This window comes from Chlorocebus sabaeus, chromosome 16 (genome assembly GCF_047675955.1).
Source record: "Chlorocebus sabaeus isolate Y175 chromosome 16, mChlSab1.0.hap1, whole genome shotgun sequence".
In the NCBI taxonomy this organism is placed as follows: domain Eukaryota; kingdom Metazoa; phylum Chordata; class Mammalia; order Primates; family Cercopithecidae; genus Chlorocebus; species Chlorocebus sabaeus.
The window spans coordinates 61,553,859-61,564,913 of NC_132919.1; the positions used below are offsets into that span (position 1 = coordinate 61,553,859).

Here is an 11,055-nt window from a genome sequence, read left to right on the forward strand (position 1 = left end):
AGACCCCATCTCTACTAAAGATGCAACAATTATCTGGGCATGGTGGTGTCCACCTGTAGTCTCAACTACTCGGGAGGCTGAGGCAGGAGAATCGCTTGAACCCAGGAGGTGGAGGTTGCAGTGAGCCGAGATGGTGCCACTGCACTCCAGCCTGGGTAACAGAGTAAGACTCCATCTCAAAAAAAAAAATCATGCCTATGTAATGAAACTTCCATTAAAACCTCTAAATGATGGGGTTCAGAGAGCTTCCAGGTTGCTGAACACACCAAAGTGCTGGGAGAGTGGCGTGCCCGAAGAGGGCAGGAAAGCTCTGGGCTCATTCTCCCTTGCCTTGCTCCATGCATCGCTTCCATTTGGCTCTTCCTGAATTGTATCCTTTGTAATAAACCAGTAATATTAATTAAGCACTTTCTTGCATTTCACTAATCATTCTAGCAAATTGTCAAGCCTGTGGGAGGTGGTCATAAGAACCCCCAAATTATAACCAGTTGCCCAGAAGTATGGGTGGCCCGGGACTTGCAACTGGGGTCTGATTAGGACAATCTTGTGCGACTGAGGCCTTAAATCTGTGGAGGCTAATGCTAACTCTGGGTAGTTAGTGTCAGAATTGAATTGAATTGTAGGACACTCAGTTTGTGTTGGAGAATTGGTTGGTGTCAGGAGAGGAAAAAAACTCTCACTTGTGAATATAGATGCAAAATCCTAAATAAAATATTAGCATTTTTGCTAAGGAATTAGAAAAAATCAAGCATCCATCTAGGATTTATTCCAGGAATACAAAAGTGTTTAATATTCTAAAATCAATCAAGGGAATTCATCACATTAGTAGGAAAAAATAAGATCATAAAATCATATTGATATATACATAAAAATGATGAGTTGATAGATACATAAAAATGGTGACTTCAGAAAATGTGGTTTCAAGAAGTAACATCAGATTCAGTTTTCTTTCCTCCTTTGGAGTTCTGTCCGTCCAGTCTAGATTGATTTGTAGGAGAGAACTGCAGTCTCTTCCATGCCTAGCCTGAGCCACGGCCTGCACTACCTGTTATGCTGTAAGACCTTCTGATTTCTGGGACCCTCTGGCTTTGGATTTTGGTCACTATCTTTGGTTCTGCATGTTTTATACTGATGGTTCAACCTGCAAGACAAAAAAGAAGGAGGTATTGTTTAACATCATCATTGACATATTTAATATAATTATTGTGTCAGACACTCTGGTAGGTTCTGGAAAGACAAATGTGAACCTAAGTTCTGGAAGTCTAAGTAACTCATCGAAAGTCCCACTGCTGGTAAATGACAGAGCTGATATGTGAACCAGTCAGTCTGGCTTTGGAATTCATACTCTTACTCATTGTGTCACTAACTCTACATGACCGACCACAATACCATTCATTAAGTGTCAAATAGATGTAAGTTACACAGGCTGTGAAAGCATAAAGAAAAGACATCAGTTCTGGCTAGGGGTGGGTTGGTTCTGGAAGGCTTTTAAAGAAAGAGTATTTAAGCTGATACTTAAAAGATAAAGATTTTTAACTGGCAGAAAATAAGAATGCATTACTCAGGATAATTTAGATTATGCTGTGGTAACACAGGTTTAACCCAACAAGGGTTTCTCTCTCTTAAGAAAACGATAAGTCGGCCAGGCGTGGTGGCTCACGCCTGTAATCCCAGCACTTTGGGAGGCCGAGGCAGGTGGATCATGAGGTCAGGAGATCGAGACCATCCTGGCTAACATGGTGAAAACCCCGTCTCTACTAAAAATACAAAAAATTAGCCGGGCGTGGTGGCGGGCACCTGTAGTCCCAGCTACTCGGGAGGCTGAGGCAGGAGAATGGCATGAACCTGGGAGGCGGAGCTTGTAGTGAGCCAAGATCATGCCACTGCACTCCAGCCTGGGCGACAGAGCAAGACTCTGTCTCAAAAAAATGAAAAGAAAAGAAAAGAAAAGAAAAGAAAAGAAAAGAAAAGAAAATGCTAAGTCAAGTTGGGCAGTGTCCAGGGCCCTCCCTTGATGTCTTGACTCAGCTGTCTAGGCCGCTACCATTTAGACTTTCTCATTCCATCACATGTGCTCCATCACTGCGCAGGGGAAGAGAGAAAAACATGGAGAATTGGTACTTGCCCTTCAAGGCTTCGGCCTGAAAACCCACACAACACTTCTGCTCATGGCCCATTCATTCTAACTCAGAGAACATAGGCTATTTGGCAAGAAGTTGCTGCTTCTGCTCCAGAGAAAAGGAGCATTTCAGGCTGAGGAACAAGCACGTGCAAAGGCACGAAAGGGTAAAACTGCATGGTATGCAGGGGAGAGCAAATAGATCCAGGACACAGCAGGTCTTCAATGCCATTCATAGACAAATGGAAGCTCTCATGGAGGAGCAGCAGAGTTTGCCTTGTTCTGCAAAATTATAGATGGTTTTAGATGTGCAAAATTATAGATGCAAAAAAGGAGGGCATGCAGAGATGAAAGACCAATGAGCTGGTTATAGCCATGCCCTTGGACTTCCCAGCCTCCATAATTGTGAGCCAAATAAGCTTCTTTTCCTCGTAAATTACCCAGTCTCAGGTATTCTGCTGGAGCAACAGAAAATGGACTAAGACAGATGATAAAGAAATACTTCCTGGCCGGGCGTGGTGGCTCAAGCCTGTAATCCCAGCACTTTGGGAGGCCGAGACGGGCGAATCACGAGGTCAGGAGATCAAGACCATCCTGGCTAACACGGTGAAACCCCATCTCTACTAAAAAAAAATACAAAAAACTAGCCGGGCGAGGTGGCGGGCGCCTGTAGTCCCAGCTACTCGGCAGGCTGAGGCAGGAGAATGGCGTAAACCCGGGAGGCGGAGCTTGCAGTGAGCTGAGATCCGGCCACTGCGCTCCAGTCTGGGCGACAGAGCGAGACTCCGTCTCAAAAAAAAAACAAAAACAAATACTTCCTAGAGGAAGTGAACTTGGAAGGGAACCCATGGTATGGCCAAGCAGAGAAAAAGGAGGAGTAAACCTTTCTGTATCAGCGGGAAATAATCATGCAGGAGAGAGCGTAGTTCAGGCAGAGGCAATGAGGAAAAGTAAGAGAATATGGTCACTAGAAGCACTATAGATGAGTCTCGTGTACTTAGACACTGCAATCCTAATTGCACAGGAGCTCAAAAGGGACAGCAATCATGGGATGGTCCTGTGGTTTGAATGTGACCCCCAAAAGTTTGTGTGCTTGAAACTTAGTTGATAATATATACAATTTGGTGAAGGCAAGAGAATATGATTCTAAGATTTCCTACCCCTCTGCCAAGCCAATAGTGGTAGTCAGTATCTAAAATAGGAAACACAAAAGAAAGCAGCCTGTTTTGAAAGAGAAAAACTTGTTTGTGATGTGCTCTGGAACACATACACAGAAATGTGTAGGAGACAACTGGAAATACAGCCTCAAGCTCTGGTGTGAGGAGAGGCATCCCAAGATGAGGGTACAAGAGAAGCAAAGGAATGGAGATAGGAAATATCAGGGTATACAGGAGACCTACAGTAAGAATGAAGGTCATTCCTCACCCATTTACTCTGTCCTTGCCACCCTCCTCAGAGTCACCTCCCGCTGCCTGCTACACATCTGCACCCGGAGGGCCCCTCAAATGCAATCAACTCTTTGGCTCCTATCAATAAAATCCAGAGCCATCCATACATACTGCTCTGTCTTCATTGAACTGTTTCAATCTTGCAGTAGCTATTTTTCTGCCATTAATCATAATTCTATGCAGCATTGTATGAGCCCTCAGTTCACAAAGTCCTTTTAACATATATGCACGTAGCCGTCCTCTGAATGAGATCACTGGTTTTTCTAGCCTCCGTGAAATTGAAAAATAGATCATGTCAGCTGTGTGACACTGGGCCAGTTAATTGACCTCTCTGAACCTTAGTATTTTCATCCACTAGGGAAAAAAACATCTAATATCTGCTCCATCTATTTAAACGGGTGGTTGGGATCAAATGAAAATAATGAGTGTGAAATAGTTGTATAATCCCTATGGGCAATATAGGAACAGTGACAATAGGGTGAGAGTGTTAGTGATAGAAGTTATCGTTGTCACCATATGCCTTCTAGGGACCAGTCAGTAAAGACACATAAGAAAAACTCAGCTAGACAACCTAATGCAAAGAGAGAGATTTAATTGAATACTTTTTATGGATCCAGTGGTATGACTGCTACAAATAAACGGCATACTCGTTGTCCTCTGGGAGCTGGGGTGATAAAGTATACAGACAGAGATGATCAATGCACAGCACAGAATAAAAGTGCGTCTCATGTGAATCATACAGATCCTAATTGCACAGGAGCTGAAAAGGGACTGTGATCACAGGCTGCGTCTATGGGTTTGAGTGTGTTCCCCAAAAGTCCATGTGTTGGAAACTTAGTCACTAATGTAACAGTATTGAGAGGTGGGGCCTTTTAAAAGGGAATTAGGTAATAAGGGTAGAGCCTCATAAATGGATTAATGCTGTTTGTGAGAGAGATCATTTCCAAGGAACTGAGTTAGTGCCCTGAGGTCTCTTTGGCATGCACTCTCTTGCCCTTCCACATTTCTGCCGTGTTATAATGCAGTATGGAATCCCTTACCAGGGGCCGGGCGCAGTGGCTCACGCCTCTAATCCCAGCACTTTGGGAGGCCGAGGCGGGTGGATCACGAGGTCAGGAGATTGAGACCATCCTGGCTAACACGGTGAAACCCCATCTCTACTAAAAATACAAAAAATTAGCCAGGCATGGTGGCAGGTGCCTGTAGTCCCAGCTACTAGGGAGGCTGAGGCAGGACAATGGCGTGAACCCGGTAGGCGGAGCTTGCAGTGAGCCAAAATCGGGCCACTGCACACCTGGGTGACAGAGCGAGACTCCGTCTCAAAGAAAAAAGAAATTCTTACCAGAAGCTGTCACCATGCCCTTGGTCTTCCCAGCCTCCATAACTGTGAACCAAATAAGCTTCTTTTCTTTTTAAATTAGCCCATCTTAAACACTCTGTTATAGCAACAGAAAATGGACTAAGACAGATGGTCAATAAATGCTTCCTAGAGAAAGTGAACTTGGGAAGGAGCCCATGATATGGCCAGGTAGATAGGAAGGAGGTGTAGACTAACCTGGATATATCAGAAGAGAGCTGAATCAGAAAAATCCTAATTGCCCCCTCCCTCTCAGCCAGCCTGCTCCTGAAGCTAGAAGGCTCCAATCTTCCCAAGGAGGGAAAGAGTATGGAACAATGTCTTATGCCAATACTAAGGAAAGGGATTTCCTATTTCAATCTCTGTTGCTAAACAAGCATTTGCAGCTGAACCACAATCTCAAGAAACGGGCCAAGATCAGGTGCACAGGGAAGGCTCTGAGGAGAGCCTTACCACTCAGCATTCCGGGCACAGCGCCAGCCACTCAGACAGCATGCAAAACACGGCTGGGGCTCCTTGTGCAAGACTGACTGCAAGCTTTATCTGCATGGACACTTTCTTGGCTCACAGAATTGTTTTGGAACAAAAGCTATTCATTTCAGCTTGATTTGGAGCCACAGTCCTTGGCTTTCTGCAGTGTCAGGGCTTGGCAGTGTTTCTGGCCACTGGGTCAGCCATGAGGCCAACAGCAGAGAGGGGAGCAAAGGCACAACCCCCGACTGTATTGGGGGATGCTGAGAGGTGGTCCTGCTCTTCCTGGGATGGCCAGGGGACTGAAGAGCCAAGGCTGCTGGAGTGATTCTTTTCAGCAGCAGTCAACGGTCCCCTCCTCCCCAACACACACACACACACACACACACTCTCTCTCTCTCTCTCTCTCTCTCTCTGTTATGCTAGTTTCTGATGACAAGGCTTAAAGCATCCTCGTCCTTTCAGTCACAACTTTTCAGATTATAAATACAGTACTTCATCAGGTGAAATAACCATCTCCTTAGTAGTGAGGCAGAGGCAGCTAAATGGCGGATGGTGGAGTTGTACCTACTTTGCCAGTTAGAAATTTAAACTTCTCTGATAAAAATGGCAGTCACTCTATTTCTTTCCCTTTGTGTTTAAAAAAAAAAAAAAATCAATCTCTGAAGAATTTGCAACTACCCCTCAAAGAAGATTAACAGGAGTTATTTCTAAAAGCACAATCAAGAGGGGCTTTCCAGCGATGATGTCTCTTTACACAAAGGAGGGATTTGCTGGGAAGAGGGGAGTCTGTGTCGTGAACATTTTTAGGAGTCTTCCCGTGAGGGGACAGAATAATCTTCCTCCAACCATTTCCCATGCAAATTCACTTAAGGGATTCCTTTTGAAATTGTAATAAGTCTAAACTACAAAAAATATGACTGACTCCTTGGGTCCGGAATGGTCTTCAAGAGGTGATCTTGGTGTCCACTCACGACGGGAGAAAACCCACCTTGATATTCAAGCTCCCCAGGAAGGGTGCAGCTGTGGCCTTTCTCCAGGCCAGCCCTTCTTCTGTCCAGCGTGCATCCCTTCTGAGCTATCTCCTTTCATGAGATACATTGAAGACCCCCGGTCCTTCCCCATACCGTCACCTCCCCACCCCACCCCACCACCGTTGACCAGACCACAGCTGCCCAGTTCTCCCAGAATCCTGACTTCTCCACAACTATTTCCTGAGGCCTCAAACAAATGCTGCACAAAAGGGTCATCACTGGGCCAGGCACAGTGGCTCACATCTATAATCGTAGCACTTTGGGAGGCCAAAGCGGGTGGATCACCTGAGGTCAGGCATTCGAGACCAGCCTGGCCAACATGGCAAAACCCTCTCTCTACTAATAATATAAAAATTAGCCAGGTGTGGTGGCAGTTACCTGTAATCTCAGCTACTCAGGAGGCTGAGGCAGGAGAATCGCTTGAACCCAGGGGCGGAGGTTGCAGTGAGCCGAGATCGCACCACTTCACTCCGTCGGAAAAAAAAAAAAAAAAAAAAAGCGTCATCATTGGACTCTCTCTGACCTCATCACAGGCCTAGCATTGCCCCTCTCAGATTCCAGCTGAGTGAGGTATGACATTGAACATTTTAAAGAACTCAGACAGTCACTAAAAGTATCAGAAAGTGATAGTCTCAATATTCCATCCATCCCATAGTCACAATTTCTTCTCATAGTAAGTGGGCGTCACGCTCTACAAGATTTCGGGGACTAGAACTTTCCTGTAATCCAGAGCAGGCTTCCTGGAAGACAATCGTAATTATGTGTTTGCTGTGCAGCGATGTAAATAGTGACCCCAAACCATTGTGCTCTTTTTTTTAGTAGGCAACTCACATCCCAACTATAGCACTGCCAGCCACAGTCCAAATGCCCAAGTCTAATATGCCCTGTTAACTGTACCCAGCCTCAGAAACGTCTCTCATCTCTATTACATTCTCAATGACCCGTTTAATGTGTCTCCCAGGTTTTTCAGGCCCTGCCTCCAGACACATAATTGCCTACTGGACATCACCATCTGGCTCTGACCAACAGCTGACACACAATAGATCCAAGTCAAGTTCACGTTCCTCTTCTACCTTTGTCCCAACCCTCTTCCTGGCACCCTATCTGCCCTAAGAACAGCCTCACATCCTGAAGACCCAGAGAAATCACCACCATATCTTTCAGAACGCTTTCTTGACATTCCACCCAGGATAAAGTAAAGGCCCACACTTAAGCACCCTCTTTACCCTCCAGCTGTCTGCATGGCACCTGCGCCATGCCACTGAGTTGATACATGTGGCCATCTCCTACCACTAGACTACAAGTCACTTGAGAACAGGGACTGTGTCCTGAAGGTCCTGAAGTCTGTGTTATTACAGTGCCTAACTATACCTGACACATAGTAGATGCCCAATAAATGTCCGTTACATGGAGGAATGAACCAATGATACAAGCAATTCTAAATTCCACCCAAGCCTTATTAAGACCCTTCCTTCCTGTAGCCCTCATCTAAGTTCAACTCTCTTCCTGGAACCCCATCTGCTGCAAGAACACCCGCACATCCCCAAGTTTTCCTTAAGTCAAATAGGAAAGCATTTTAGAAGTCCAGATGGAAATGTTTCCACCTCGCCCCAGGTGGTCAGGGCTGCGGGAACACAGGAAATGAGAGGCTAGGCTGAAACAAGAGCCCTGCATGTGCTGGAGGCCACAGCAGGTTGCCCAGCCCTGCTGTTTAGTTCACTATGTGTCACCAGCTAACACCCCCAGGCAGAGCCGCTGGACAGGGGAATTCTTCATCTCCTTCTACACATTAAAAAAAAAAAAAAAAAAAAAATCTACGTATGTATTTTTGAGACAGTGTTTCACTATTTCACCCAGACTGGAGTGCAATGGTGCAATCACAGCTCACTGCAGCCGGGACCTCCTAGACTCAAGCGATCCTCCAACCTCAGCTTCTCGAGTACCTGGGACTATGGGTGTGCACCACCAAACCTGGCTAATTTTTTTGTTTTGTTTTGTTTGTTTTTTGTAGAGACAGTGTCTCACTCTGTTGCCCAGGCTGGCCTCAAACTGCTGGGCTCCAGCCATCCTCCTGCCTCAGCCTTCCAAAGTGCTGGAATTATAGGCATGATCCACCATGCCCAGCCTCCACCACATTTTAAACAAGTCCAGGCATCAGAGGTGGGCATCAGCTTGGCTGGTTGGCATCAGCTTGGCTGGTAGACATACCTACACAAGGCTGCATTGAGGGTGGGACATCACAGGAGAGATAGGTGTGAAAGCCTCGACAATCACAGGAGAAGGGCCTTCTGACCAGCACCACTCCCTCTGACCCCATGGAAAGCTGTCATTCCTAGGTGACTGGAGTCGCAGACAGCACAGAAAGACACTGCGTGAATTCTCTTGGCTCAGGGAAGGAAATATATCCCATCCATTCCTCTGGCTTATATTAGAGTCCTCGTTTGAATGTAAATCTGGCCACTTCACTCACCTGCTCTTTGGGGAAAAATAGCACCACCTTTGTAAGGCATAGACCTTTCCTTTCCATCCCTGCCTGCCTGTCCCACCTCACACTCCCCTTGTACTCTATGCTCAGCGAACAGCAATCAGCGTGCCCTCAGACACGCCAGACTCATACATCGCTGTGCTTCGGCAGGGGCTGCTTCTGCAGCCACGGTCTTCCTTCCTCTGCCCAGCGGAAGCCTCAGGATCCTCCAAGCTTCAAGGCTCTCTCTTTATAGATGACTACCCCGACTCTTCATGTAGAATTGGAAGCTCCCTCTCACCACAGTCTTAATTTTATGTTTCTCCTGGCTGGGCACAGTGACTCATGCCTGTAATCGCAGCACTTTGGGAGGCCAAGGCAGGCAGATCACATGAGTTCAGGAGTTTGAGGCCAGCCTGGGCAACATGGCAAAATCCCATCTCTATTAAAAATACAAAAAAAAAAAAGAAAAATGAGCCAGGCATGGTTGTGCCTGCCTGTAGTCCCAGTTACTTGGGAGGCTGAGAAGGGAGAATCACTGGAGCCCAGGAGGTCAAGGCTGCAGTGAGCCGAAATCACGCCACTGCACTCTAGCCTGGGCAACAGAGTCAGACTTTGCCTCAAATAACAATAGTAATAATAATAATAAAATAAATAATGATGTTTCTACAATTGTAGTGAGACCAGTTTTTCTGTATCATGTCAACAGTTCTTCCAGTGTTAGTCCTTACCAGCCTCAGTTTCCTTACCTGTAAAATGGAGATAATAGTTGAACTACCCTTTCGCATGGGTGGGAAGATTGATCCCCGAAAGCAGCTGGTGCCTGGGGAGGTGGGACGGGGCAAGTAAGGTGGGCAACGCAGGGCTCATTCACGAGCAGCAACCCCTGTGGGCCACCTGAGTTCTGCCCTACTGGGAGCCTCTGGGAGAAACAACGTAGAACACCCTCAGAAGAGCACCCCCCCCCCCGGGGGGGTGGGGAGGAAGCTGGGTACTTTTTATCAAGCAACTATTTTTCACTATCATTTGCAGGTTGATCCAGGGGGCATCCACTCCCTGGTACTCTGGCCACGTGTGGCAGTCATGTTCCTACAACCAGAGAAAACCCCCTGAGCAGAGAGGCTCAGGCACTTCCCGTGTAAGTCCCTGATGCTGGGTGGGATGTCGACACCGTCTGATGTCATTCACCTGCAGCTCTGCCATTGGCTGGCTGAGGGAACTTTGCTCCTCTAGAAGGTAGATATATTTGGCCAGGTGCAGTGACTCATGCCTGTAATCCTAGCACTTTGGGAGGCCGACGGGGGCGGATCACTTGAGGTCAGGAGTTTGAGATCAGCCTGGCCAACACAGTGAAACCCCGCCCTACTAAAAATACAAAAATTAGCCAGGTGTGGTGGTGCACACCTGTAATCCCAGCTACTCAGGAGGCTGAGGCAGGAGAATCGCTTGAACCTGGGAGGTGGAAGTTGCAGTGAGCCAAGATCGCACCACTGCACTCCAGCCTGGGTGACAGAGTGAGACTCTGTTTCAAAAAAAAAAAAAAGTAGATATATTTGACTGGGGGCACCCTAAGGTACCTTGTGGTGGGCCCAGTCCTCCATCAGCCCACATTCCCCAAGGCTGGGCACTGTTAAGCTGCCCTTGGGTGGGCCACTTAGCCTCAAGGGACTTTGAGGGCAGGAGCCATGCTCATTTTGCTCATCATTGTGTTCCTGGTACCTCGAGCAGTGCCCAGCAGGTGCCAGCCTCCAAGTCCACATTGGCTGCCTGGCTGACAGAGAGCACGTGGTGCAGAATGAGGTTATAGCAAAGGAAACCCTGACATTCAACCTCAAACCTAGCCCCAGGACCCCAAGCAATGGAAGACCATGACCACTGCCTTTGCATCTGTGAGTAGGTTGTGGTGTAAGATACGCTTTTAAGATCTATGTGTGTAAGATACGTTTTTAACTTTCAAATATCACACTTTAGATCCAGAAAGGGCAACTTATAGGAGCTTTAAATTCGTAGGAGGCTGTCTGGGTTACCTTATGTGACTCAGAGCTGGGGCGGGCCGCCTGCACTGCAGTCCGTGGATCTCTGTCTTGGTCTCCAGGCCCAGGACGCAGCTTGCAAACCTAAATGGAATTGTCTTTTTCACAACTCACACCAGTCACTTAATG

The 11,055-nt window shown here is 46.9% G+C and overlaps 1 long non-coding RNA gene across 4 annotated transcripts in view; it reads right to left on the reverse strand.

Moving 5' to 3' along the window:
* Positions 1-762: 762 nt before the first annotated feature.
* LOC103243185 (uncharacterized) overlaps positions 763-11,055 on the reverse strand; it is a 53,218-nt gene continuing 42,925 nt past the window's right edge. For 3 of the 4 annotated variants that reach the window (XR_012088860.1, XR_012088861.1, XR_012088859.1), the window contains 3 exons: positions 10,921-11,010; positions 6,808-6,892; positions 763-1,141 (listed from right to left, as the gene is read on the reverse strand). This is a non-coding gene — a long non-coding RNA (uncharacterized lncRNA). Of the gene's footprint in view, positions 1,142-6,807; positions 6,898-10,920; positions 11,011-11,055 lie in introns of all 4 variants that reach the window. The other variant, XR_012088862.1, reaches the window with a different exon arrangement.